This window comes from Dama dama, chromosome 2 (assembly GCF_033118175.1).
Source record: "Dama dama isolate Ldn47 chromosome 2, ASM3311817v1, whole genome shotgun sequence".
NCBI classification, from domain to species: Eukaryota; Metazoa; Chordata; class Mammalia; order Artiodactyla; family Cervidae; genus Dama; species Dama dama.
The window spans coordinates 43,478,363-43,491,293 of NC_083682.1; the positions used below are offsets into that span (position 1 = coordinate 43,478,363).

The following is a 12,931-nucleotide window of genomic DNA, read 5'->3' on the forward strand; positions in this document are numbered from 1 at the left end:
TGTCTTCAGTCCTCCTTTTATCCAAATTTCAAGTAATAGAGGAATGATAAAAATAATAAACACAGAGGCAGTCTAAATGAAAATCAAAGAACACATTTATTAACAGAGAAGTTCAGTCAATTCAGTTCAGTCACTCAGTGTATCCAACTCTTGTGACCCCATGGACTGCAGCACGCCAGGCTTCCTTGTCTGTCACCAACTCCCAGAGCTTGCTCAAACTCATGTCCATTGAGTCAGTGATGCCATCCAACCATCTCATCCTCTGTCGTTCCCTTTTCCTCCTGCCTTCAATCTTTCTTAGCATCAGGGTCTTTTCCAAAAAGTCAGTTCCTCGCATCAGGTGGCCAAAGTGTTGGAGTTTCGGCTTCAGCATCAGTCCTTCCAATGAATATTCAGGACTGATTTCCTTTAGGATGGACTGGTTAGATCTCATTGCAGTCCAAGAGACACTCAAGAATCATCTCCAACACCACAGTTCAAAAGCATCAATTCTTCGGTGCTCAGCTTTCTTTTTGGTACAACTCTCACATCCATACATGACTACTGGAAAAACCATAACTCTGACCATACAGACCTTTGTTCGCAAAGTAGTCTCTGCTTTTTAATATGCTGTCTAGGTTTGTCGTGACTTTTTTCCCAAGGAGCAAGTGTCTTTTAACCTCATGGCTGCAGTCACCATCTGCAGTGATTTTGGAGCTCAAGAAAATAAAGTGTGTCAGTGTTTCCATTGTTTCCTCATCTATTTGACATGAAGTGATGGTACTGGAGCCCATGGTCTGTTTTTGAATGTTGAGTTTTAAGCCAGCATTTTCACTCTCCTCTTGCACTTTCATCAAGAGGCTCTTTAGTTCCTCTTTACTTTCTGCCATAAAGGTGGTATCATCTCCATATCTGAGGTTATTGATATTTCTTCCAGCAATCTTGATTCCCAGCAGAGATGTTAATGTCCAATTATTCTCAAATGTAGGATTTCTGGAATACTGGGTCAGAGTGTATGGATTTAAATTGGTATTATAATGGGCCAGCTCACTGCCTCCTGAAAATTAAACCTTGGGGCACATTGAAGGGAATCAGATTTGTAGCGCAAGCTTTATCCACTTTGTGTGGCATTTGCTCTTGTATCAAATTTCCTGCAAAAACAGAAAGTGAAAGAATGGCTGGCCAAATTCTAAGGGACAAATATTAAAATCAGGATATTGATCTGTCTTTGTCTGATGGTGTGTTTATTGAGTGGAAACAGTGTGTGTTTGAGAAGAAAAGAGAATACAAGTGCCCACCAAATAACAGACCATTGCTTACACAAGAAGTGAATTTGAATGCAGAGCACCAACTTATAGAGGAGAATATAGCTTATGGAAGGAAAAATTCTCACTAGTCCAATTATTTTTTCTTATTGATACAGGTAAGAATGAGTGTGAAAGATAGGAGGTGGGGATATAAAACAGAAATTTCCCTACAGCACTTCTCCAGTGAGGCTAAAGTAGAATATCATAGAAAGAAAGAAGGTTTCCCTTCACATTCTTCAGATTTTGTTCTTTTATCCAGATAGTCAATAGTGATATCTATGGTCAACCAGTAGTATGTGTAAGCCATCAAGAATAAAGCCCAGTGATAAATCACGCTTGGTCTGCACTCACCTTCCTCATGTTGTTCCCTAATCTCTGCTCTCCTGGATCAAGTTGCCTGTGATTCAGTGTTTACATATTCAGATGAATCTAAAACGGATGAAAAAAATGTATATTAATTACATTTTATTCCAATCTAATTTCCATCTTAAGTTTTCCTTGTCATGTAGTCAAGTGGGTCTCACAGGACATGTAGAACAGTGAGTGCTGTGAGCCAGCATATTTGAAATAATACAGTTGTTGCCATATAAAAAATTTATGTCTAAAGATTATTAATTCTCTCCTCTTAGTAAAAAAACTTAAGTCCAAAAAATGAAACTACCCACGCTTTCTGGCTTAAAGAAATTCAAATTAGAACTTTTCAACAACTTGATATCTTAACACATTCAGTCTCAATTCAAAGAATTTCTCTCAAATAATATCTGGGCTCCTCAGCATAGCTGTAACTCCTCTAGCATCTTCGGAATTATATTAATCCTACTCTAAGTCTCTTGTAAGTTCCACTTTTCTAAAAACTTGAAAAAAGTCAATAGGACTCAATGAATATCACATAATCAGCTCTACAACTAGACATGTATTTTCTCTCTAAAATATTGCAAAAACAATATAGTACTTGTGCTGAGCAAACTTTTGCTTCTAGCAGCTATGACTAAGAACAGTTTAGACTGTCATTTCAAAAAAAAAATAACAAAGATAAATAGATGATATTTGGGGAGCTGCAAATTTGAAAGGAAAACCATTTGAGGAATCTTAAATGCTCTTGTACTCTTTCAAAACTTAAAAATGTTGCAATAGTGTCATATTTAGACACCATCTTACTGAATCGACCCTATGGTGTCTTCCTACATCAAGTCCAAATGTCTTCCAGCATCAATATCTTGGTTTTTCTAGTCTTATCTGAGGCAGGTCTTATTTAAATAGAACATGGTTTCCTTTATAATAGTTACCTTCTGAAAACCCAACTTTCCTTATTTATTATGCAATTTCAAAGAATCAGGATCAATTTAGCCACAATAGAGCAACTGCCACCCTCTTCCCCAGCACTCCCTCTGACCAATACACCAACATGCTGGAGATCAAGTGGGGTTGGGGGTTCTCCACAAGTTCTATCAGGAAAATTGAAACAAGACTCAAGAAAATCAGACCAAGTGAAAACCTTTTAATCAGTCAAGCAATGTCTCTGATAGCTCCGGAGAACAAGTCTCTCAAAAGTATACTAAAGAAAGTGGCTTAGGTATAAGTCAAATTGGGCCTTTTCTAATCTACCCATATTAATATCCTGGAACACCCACCTATGTTATGGGCTTCCCAGGTGGCTCAGTGGTAAAGAATCCGCCTGCCAATGCAGGAGATGCAAGAGATGCTGATTTGATCTCTGGGTTGGGAAGATCTCCTGGAGAAGGAAATGGCAACCCACTCCAGTGTTCTTGCCTGAAGAATTCCATGGACAGATGAACCTGGCTGGCTACAGTCTAGGGGGGTTGCAGAGTCAGACACGACTGCACAGGTACATACACACACAAGCGCACAGACACACACACACACAACTATGGCAAGGATTTCACTTTACCAGCTTCAAATAATTCAGGCCTTTCACAATTAAGAGTCAGGGAAAAGAGGGAGGAAAACATAGAGACAGAGAATATACAAAAACAGGCAAGGAGAAAGAGGGGGTAATGAGAATCACACACACACACACACACACACACACACACACACAGAGAGATGAAGAGAGACAGAGACAAAGAGAGACTAAGGCTACTCCTTTAGAAGGCAGTTTTAAGCCTCTGATCCTAGACTATTACCACATGGAGGAAACTTCTTCCACTGACCTTCCTTCTCATCTAGAGACAGGCAGTGCAAGGGAAAGCAAAGGGTCTTTCCTAATATTTGGGCAAAGGACTCCTAAGAGCTAGTAGAACAGCATTGCTCATTGCATGCCAGAGTCTCACATGGTAGGTTAACTACTCTTTCTCTTCTGAGCAGGATGAGTAGGTTCATTCACAGATAATGGAGGCTGCCATCTCAGCGTGATGTCAGAGGACACACAGAAGTGCCCTCCTCTAACAGCCCAGACTGGAATGAGGGGAAGGAAACAAAGATATTTCCTACTTTGGGGGAACCGCTGACCTAAACCACCCGCCCACTTCTGCCATGCATGATAATAAGGGCTTGCTTGAGCTGTCTCACAACAGGAAGTTGCAATAAGAAACCCTGCGCTGCTGTGGAAAACTAACGTCGAGAATTCAGGAGGGGCCACAAGCAAGGAGGGGCCAACAGCCCGTAATATGCCCTGCCAACCTCTCAGAAATATTCAGGCTGGAATCCGTCTTGGCTGGGAGATGCACACACCACTAGGACGGACTCTGAGTCAGACCAGAGATGGGCACCAGCAAGTGAAGGGACAGAGACAACCTGGAAAACTAACCTCGTTGCCATAAAACCCGGCCGTGAGTCACATGGCAAAGAAGTTCTCCGGGGTTCCCTTAGGCAGCTGCATTCTGCTAGAGTGCCCCTTCCCAATGAAGTCCTTTGCTTTGTCAGTGCCTGTGTCTCCTCAGGAAATTTCTTTTCTGAGTGTTAGACAAGAGCTCACTCTTGGGCCCTGAAATGGGTCCGCCTTCTGGAAACACTGCAATATCCACCATGTATTATAATTCCATGTGGATAGCTGCCATGAGTGGTATGAGTCTGAAGCCATGAGCAGAAAGGAGTGACTGGCATATATCAATGTCGGGGATTTTTTTTTGCTGAGGAGGTGCAATCTGACATTTGACATTTCAAAGGTTCTTTGAAAGTTACATAAGATTTTTATTAGACCGTCAAGTTGAAAAAGGCATTCCAAGTCACAGGAGCAAAAACTTAGAGATATGGAGTATATGTCATTTGGCAAATAGTAAAAATTCAGTCAGAAAAGGCTCAAGTTACTGGAATTGGCTCAGTGGTAAAGAATCCATCTGCCAGTGCAGGAGCCATGGGAGATACAGGTTCAATACATGGGTCAGGAAGATCCCTTGTAATAGGAAATGGCAACCCACTCCAGTATTCTTGCCTGGAAAATCCCGCAGACAGAGGGGGCTGGGGGGCTACAGTCCATGGATTTGCAAAGAGTCAGATGTGACTTAGTGAATGAGCATGAGCACACTGGAATTGACAGAGAAGTGGAGAGAGAGAGAGTGTGGGTGTATGGGTGTATATGAATATGTGTGAAAAAGGCAACTTATTCTAATTATGGCTCTTTCTTAAATGTCACACTAAAGATCTAGATTTTAATCTTTAGCAAAGGGAAACCAATAAAGTATCTTTTAGTAGAAGAATAACAATCTGATTAGTGATTTAGGGGAAAAATATATCTCTGGTAGACATTTGGAAGTTAAGGATGGATGGCTAAAGATGATGTGATCACAGCATAACTCTGATCAGGCGCAGGTAATCCCACTGGTATTGTTGTTGTAATGTTCCCCGTCGGCTATGAAGTTTTGTGATCTTTTCATAGGGCAAAACCTCTTTGAGAAATTTGAGTCTCTATAGCTTTTGGGAATACTCTGAAGGACTCAATAAATCTACATATGATGCTAGCAGGGATCAGTAGTTTACATAATAAGTCAAAGCAAAGACAACAAGAAAGATATAGACCAATGCTAATAAGACTCAGAGATTTGTAGTGAGAATTACTCCCAACTGGTAGACTTAATCTCCCCTATTCTTTGGGACTAATGACCAACTAGCTATATGATAGCTCTAAACTTGGGGTAACACCACCTCCCTGAGAGTGAATGGCAATTTTTTGAGATATTTTAAATTACCAAAATCACTAGGGCGTGCTGCTGTTAGTGAACATATTAATGCAAGCTCATGTGCCCTATGCACAATGAGGCCAAACAATCTGAAACACAGAAGTTTGGAGCAGAGAAAGGATCATGCAAGTTGATGAGGTGGCACATGTCTCTCAAATCCTCAAGTTCCCTGAAGGGTTTCAGCAAAGCGTTTTCAGAAGCCAGATATGGGACAGGATGTCAGAGGGTATGTGACCAGATCATATTGTTGTTGTCCAGTCTCTAAGTCCCGCTTAACTCTTTGTGACCCCTGAATAGAAGCACACCAGGCTTCTTTGTCCTTCATTATCTCCTGGAACTTTCTCAAACTCATGTCCATCGAGTCGGTGATGCCATCCAACCAGCTCATCTTCTGTCATCCGCTTCTCTTCCTGCCCTCAATCTTTCCCTGCATCAGAGTCTTTTCCAATGAGTCAGTTCTTCACATCAGGTGGCCAACTTATTGGAGTTTCAGCTTCAGCATCAGTCTTTCCAGTAAATATTCAGGGCTGATTTCCTTTAGAATTGACTGATTTGATCTCCTTCCAGTCCAAGGGACTCTCAAGAGTCTTCTCCAACACCATAGTTCAAAAGCATCAATTCTTCATCGCTCAGCCTTCTCAAGGTCCAACTCTCACAACCATGCATGACTAATGGAAAAACCATAACTTTGACTATATGGGCCGTTGCCCTTATAGAACACGTACATTTCTCTGACTGATGATGAGGGAACAGGGTGGTGTCATAGGGGTTAACTTTATCAGTCCTTAGGCGCCAAGAGGCCTGGGGCTATGTGTTCAGGGTCATCAAGTAATTAACACTTTCATTTGGTGGGGGGTTGAGGTCTTCATATCTGCCAAACAATTCAGGAAATGTGGATCAAATCCTATTATCTATGTACTTCAGAGAGGAGCTAAAGCAGAGGGTATGGGGGGAAATGGGGCTCAGGGAAGCAAATTTCCTGAATGTGTGGGACAGGCCTTTAATAATAATTGCCATTATAATTATACCACCTAGTTCTCCATCAGAAGCTTTGCTATACCAATATTTGCTAAAGTGTCTTGGGCTCCAAAATCACCGCAGATGTAACTGCACCCATGAAATTAAAAGATGCTTGCTCCTTGGAAGAAAAGCTATGATAAATCTAGGCAGTGTACTAAAAAAACAGAGATATCACTTTGCCAACAAAGGTTCCTATAGTCAAAGCTATGGTTTTTCCATTAGTCATGTATGGATGTAAGAGTTGAACCATAAAGAAGGCTGAGTGCCAAAGAATTGATGCTTTCTAATTGTGGTGTTGGAGAAGACTCTTAAGAGTCCCTGGGACAGCAAATGGATCAAACCTGTCAATCCTAAAGGAAATCAACCCTAAATATTCATTGGAAGGACTGATGCTGAAGCTGAAGCTCCAAAAGTTTGGCCCCCTGATACAAAGAGCCGATTCTTTAAAAAAGACTTTGAGGCTGGGAAAGATTGAGGGCAGAAGGAAAAGGGGAAGACAGAGGATGAGATGGTTTGAAATGGTTGGATGGCATCACCAACTCAATGGACATGTGTCTGAGCAAATTTTGGGAGACAATGAAGGACAAGGATGCCTGGCCTGCTGCAGTTCATGGGGTCGCAAAGAGTCCTACATGACTTAGCAACTAAACAGCAACAAAAACAAAGTGTCTTCTTTGTAACCTTTTGGTCTGAGGAAACTCTATGAAAAACAAATCAACAAAGCAAAAAACAAAATAATAGTGCTCTGTGATAAGTGAGTTTGTTTAGTTTTAAATAACATACCATTTCTTATATTTGCCTATTAAGAGTACTAAACAGTTCTGTTTCAGTTCAGTTCAGTTCAGTCGCCCAGTCGTGTCCACATCTTTGCAACCCCATGAATCACAGCACACCAGGCATCCCTGTCCATTACCAACATGAGTTTACCCAAACTCATGTCCATCGAGTCGGTGATGCCATCCAGCCATCTCATCTTCTGTCATCCCCTTCTCCTCCTGCCCCAATCCCTCCCAGCATCAGGGTCTTTTCCAATGAGTCAGCTCTTCACATCAGGTGGCCAAAGTATTGGAGTTTCAGCTTCAGCATCAGTCCTTCCAGTAAACACCCAGGACTGATCTCCTTTAGGATGGACTGATTGAATCTCCTTGCAGTCCAGGGGACTCTAAAGAGTCTTCTCCAACACCACAGTTCAAAAGCATCAATTCTTCTGTTTAACTTTGTATAATTCAATATTCAAATATATTTCTCAGTAACATCCTCTGACTACTTTCAGAAATTGCTTCAATCACAGACCATAGTCCAGATTTTGCATGCCTAACTAGCTCTGAGGGTAAGTGAAACCAAGCAGGACCCTGTGGGGCCCTCCTACAAATTCTATCCACATCCTTATTTCCAGGATAAAGGGACACGGTGGTAAAGACTCTGCCTTTCAATTCAGGAGACTCAGCAGCCACAGGTACAATCTCTGGGTCAGGAAAATCCCCTTGAGTAGGAAATGGCAACCCACTCCAGTATTCCGGCCTGGAAAATTCCATGGATAGGGGAGTCTGGGGGGTTAAGTCCTCTGGTGGGTTACAATCCGTGGGATTGCAAAGAGTTGGACAGGACTGAGTGACTTAGCATGCACACACAGTCTTGACTCAGCCTCCTAGACCTCCCCTGAGTTCCAAAGTGCAGATTCAAACAGATCCTAATCAAGGAAGTGAGGGAATGAAGACACAAAAGAGGAGCAGCCAGTAAACAATAGTGCAACAATTGTGCAAAGTCCTGGTTCCTTCTGACAAAATATGCATACAAAACCTGTGAGTTCCTGTGCAGAACTAAGGCCCCCACCCAGGTGGAGGATGGTAACTTCAAGCTGAGCACAAGATTTCTGGAGCAGTCTCTTTACCCCACCACCAATCTATCCAAAGAAAGTTACACACCCTGAAGTCCTTATCCCAAATTTTGCCTCTAAAAACTTCTCTCCCCAACTATTGGGAGTTTGAGCCACCCATTCTCTTTGCTTGACCTTCTAATAAATCTTTCTTTGCTCAAAATTCCAACATTTTGGTTTGCTTGTCCTCACTGGGCATTGGACAAAGGAACTTGCATGTGGTAACATTACTACTGGTGGAAGAATTACTTTAACTAGTAAAAAGGATACTGTTGATTCTCAACCTTGTCTGTGATTAGAATCAACTGGGAGTCTTAAAATACCTGTGTGTGTGTGTGTGTGTGTGTGTGTGTGAGCACATGCACACTCCCCACCTCCAAAGATTCTGGTGAGGCTTATGTATCAACAGTAAGAAAACAAACAAACTTCCTAGGTGATTTTAATATCCAGCCAGATGGACATCCATTGTTTTAAATGATTACTGCTTCTTATTTAATGAGTAACCCTCCTATAATATCATGACAAATGCCAGTGGGATTTACTCATTTTTTTGTGTGCATTTAATTATTTAGAAGCTGTCTGAGTTTGAATAACTGATCAGCATGTTAGACAAAAAAATTTGAAATCTGTTTTATAATCATGAGGCAGGAAGTAGGTGGGCCCCCCCAGGGTAAAGCAACTGGAGATTCATTCCCTATGAACCAAAATTCTGAGGCAAGAATAGCAGGACAATTAAGAGAGAAGCCTGGGCCCTGTGTAGACCACATATTTCTTGTTCTCAGAGTCAGGAGACCTCCCTGACCACACATGTGCTGAAAGGCTCCTTGGAGGTCAAAGAGGAAGCTATGTCAAGGGATTTTCTCTATCCATGTGCCTTTTTGGTAAAATCCTTCTTGGCTAAGAGATGTGTGTGCACACATGGGCGGTACTGAGGTACACTAAATATGGACTGTGAACCAGGCAAATCAGAATGACTGGCCAAAGGAAACCTGGAACAAATACCCCACAAAAGTAATTCAAACTGCCATGAGGATGTGACTCAGTGACCCTCTCTCTCTCTGAGTCTGCCCAAGTGTCTATCCACACGCACTGTACTTTTTTCCTCTTAAAAAATACCTTGCTTCTGTACTACCTTCCGTCTTTGTGGGAATTCTTTTCTGCAAAGCCAAAGAACCAGGGCACTTGTCACTGAACACTGGTCTAGTGTTTAAGATCTGGTGTTTTCACTGCCGAGATCCAATCTCAGTCTCCGGCTGGGAACACAGCCCCCACTCCACCTGATTTCAGGCTGAGGCCACCCAAGATCAATTATATTTTCTGATCCATTTCAGATCTCAGAGCAACCTCAGGCTTGTATCTGTTGATTTTCATTTTTCCCATTGGAGAAATGACAAAATAAGCAGGCACTGATTTATCACATTATGATAATAATGGAAAGAGAAATAAACCTTAGGTTTGTTTGCTGGAGCATACTTTGAAGAGCCACTGCCAAAATCCTACAAGTAGAAGAAAGACAGGTTTAGGCATATTTTTAGAGAGAATACTCTAGCAAAGTATTGGTTAGAGAAACAGATGCAGGATCAGAGAGTAAAGATGTGGAGAAGAGTTGGGTGATGGTTTCACATGTCCAGACAAGAGATGATGACTTTTTAAAGAGGAAGCAGTGCACTCAGGATGAAGGAAATGAGTCAGGGAATAGTATTTTTGAGGTAGCGTCTTGATTAGATGTTGTAAGGGAGGAAAAGTAGCCCTCCCTTCTAGTTCTTGGATAAGAACATTTCTTCCCCCACTCCCCTTGATACAAAAGTTAACAAGAAAATAAAAATGAGTAGCAGTTTCATAACATGAATGTCTCCTGTATGCGTGAGAGATACCCAGGAAAACTGAGTATCTGAAATGGCCCAGTCCAGTTCTGTTCAGTTCAGTCACTCAGTTGTGTCCAACTCTGTGACCCCATGGACTGCAGTGCGCCAGGCTTCCCTGTCCATCACCAACTCCTGGAGTTTACTCAAACTCATGTCCAGTGCTCGCTTCGGCAGCACATATACTAAAATTGGAACGATACAGAGATTAGCATGGCCCCTGCGCAAGGATGACACGCAAATTCGTGAAGCATTCCATATTTTTTGATCGGGTGGAGAGGGAGAGGGGAGGGGGGATCGGGATGGGGAATACACGTAAATCCATGGCTGATTTGTGTCAATGTATGGCAAAAACCACTACAATTTTGTAAAGTAATTAGCCTCCAACTAATAAAAATAAATGGAAAAAAAAAACACAAAAACTCATGTCCATTGAGTTGGTGATGCCATCCAGCCATCTCATCCTCTGTCATCCCCTTCTCCTCCTGCCTTCAGTCTTTCCCAGCATCAGGGCCTTTTCCAACGAGTCAGTTCTTTGCATCAGGTGGCCAAATTCTCTCCCATCAGAAAGTTTGCATAAGCCTCTTATCCTTTTCCATCAGAGGGCAGACAGACTGAAAACCACAGTCACAGAAAACTAACCAATCTGATCACATGGACCACAGCCTTGTCTAACTCAATGAAACTATGAGCCATGCCATGTAGGGCCACCTAAGACAGATGGGTCATGGTGGAGGGTTCTGATAAAATGTGGTCCACTGCAGAAGGGAATGGCAAACCACTTCACTATTCTTGCCTTGAGAACCCCATGAATAGTATGAAATGGCCCAAGTCACCACCTTAAACACAATCTCCAGTTAAATACAAAAAAGGATTTTGAGGGGTTGGGAAGAGTGAGTTATGAAGAACTGTCAGGAAAATCCAGTTAATAAGGATATGGTTGCTAATGTAGGTTTAATTCCTCCCTTCCCCGTCACCATTGATAAGAGCTTCTAGATAATTTGTCAGCCTCCTCCCTCCAGAGACAGTCATCCTTAAGATGGAGATTTCCCTTATAATATGTGTCTTTTACAAAAGGATAACTTCTGCTTGGTTTTCAGAGCTTTTCTGTGTCTGCTATTGCAAAAAAAAAAAATAAATAATAATAATAATAACCAGCTTAAGACAATCTTTATGCAGAGAGGCATATTTTGGGGGTCACAAGTTCTGCTCCCCTTCATGGCTTATTCGTCTAACTGGAAAGATCAAAAAATTCTACAAATAGCTCCTAGATTTTTCTGCTTAGGGAGTTAAAATTCAAGAGAAACAATTTAGGAGTTATAGATTTGGAAATACTTTTTAAGGAATATTTAAAACTATTCAAGTTTAGATATCCTCCCAGGGAAAGAAAACAAGTATATTAAAGGAAGAGATTGAGACTAGAACCTTGAGAAATCTATTTGTAAGTGACAATAATAGGAAGAAACACAAGTGAAGGAGAAGGTAGAATGATCAGGGAAGGAAGAAACTATGGATAACCAAAGTGGAGAGATTTTCAGTAGAGAGGAGGAAGATAACAGAATCAGTGTGCAGAGAGACATCAAAGAGACAGAACTAAGGGCAACTCATTGCTGCAGCTCTAGGGATCTGCCACTGACCTGGGAAAGAGGTGTTTAGTACCTAGAAGGAAATTATAGTCAGATTAGAAGATGAAGGGAAGTGGGCAGTGAAATGAAGGCAGGGAAAAGCCATCCTGAGAGAGTCAAGAGAAAGTTTTTCTTTGAAACTCATCAAGCTTCTTCTTCTACAACTGAAGGAAGAAAGATTTGATGAATTTCAGGGCAGAAGTCAAAGACTGTCACAGTGTACAATATGGGCATGGGGGCAGGACTTGAGAAGAGGTACAAAAGAGCAAAAGCGCATGGTGCAAGAGAAATGAAAGGATGGGATGGGACTTCCTTGGTGGTCCAGTGGTTAAGAATCTGCCTTGCAATGTGGGGGATGCAGGTTTGATTCCGGGTCAGGGAATTAAGATCCTACATGTCCCACATGTTGTGGAGCAACTAAGCTCTCATGCCATAACTACTGAGCCCACAACCAGAGAGTCTGCACCGCAGGAAAGATCCCACATGACACAACAACCCTGTATGCCACAACCAAGACTCAACACAACCAAATAAACATTGAAAAAAGAAAAAAAAGAAGAAATAAAATAAAGGAATAAAGGGAACAGACGCTTCTTCCTCTGAAAAGGGGAGAGATTTTCTAGCTAAGATAAAAGATCAGGTCCTCTGCCAAGGTGTGTGTGTGTGTGTGTGTGTGTGTGTGTGTGTGTGTTTAAAGTTTGGAGTATTTGTAGGAAAGATGAAAAGGTGCACTCAAGGTCCAGTTGAAGTTAAATAAATTTAATTTGTATTTGACTAGAGAGTCACAGAACTGTGATTTTTTCCCTAGTGATGTCACTCTCGGAATCTAGGAGAAAACATTATTAATGAAACTTACTGGATTTTGAGTAGAAAAAGATAGGGAGGAAGTACTTAGGAGATTAATAAGAATGTTTTCTCTATGTATTAAAAGATATGAAAAAAAATCACAACATCAGTGCTTTCAGCATTCCACCTTCTTCATGATCACAAATCAGATGGCAAGAAATAATCATAAGCATTTGATTGGAATTGGATCATTAGTTCAGTAATCATTCTAAAATTGGTGTGAGTGTGAAAGTTCTCATCTCAGGGGAGAAATAATCCCTGTCATCAACTTTCTATAAAA

General features: G+C 41.4%; 1 non-coding gene across 1 annotated transcript; it reads left to right on the forward strand.

Annotated features, from left to right (window-relative positions):
• The first annotated feature begins 10,341 nt into the window (after positions 1–10,341).
• Positions 10,342–10,445, forward strand: LOC133041089 (U6 spliceosomal RNA). Its single transcript, XR_009689135.1, has one exon. It is a non-coding gene; the product is annotated as a U6 spliceosomal RNA (small nuclear RNA).
• The last annotated feature ends 2,486 nt before the right edge of the window (positions 10,446–12,931 follow it).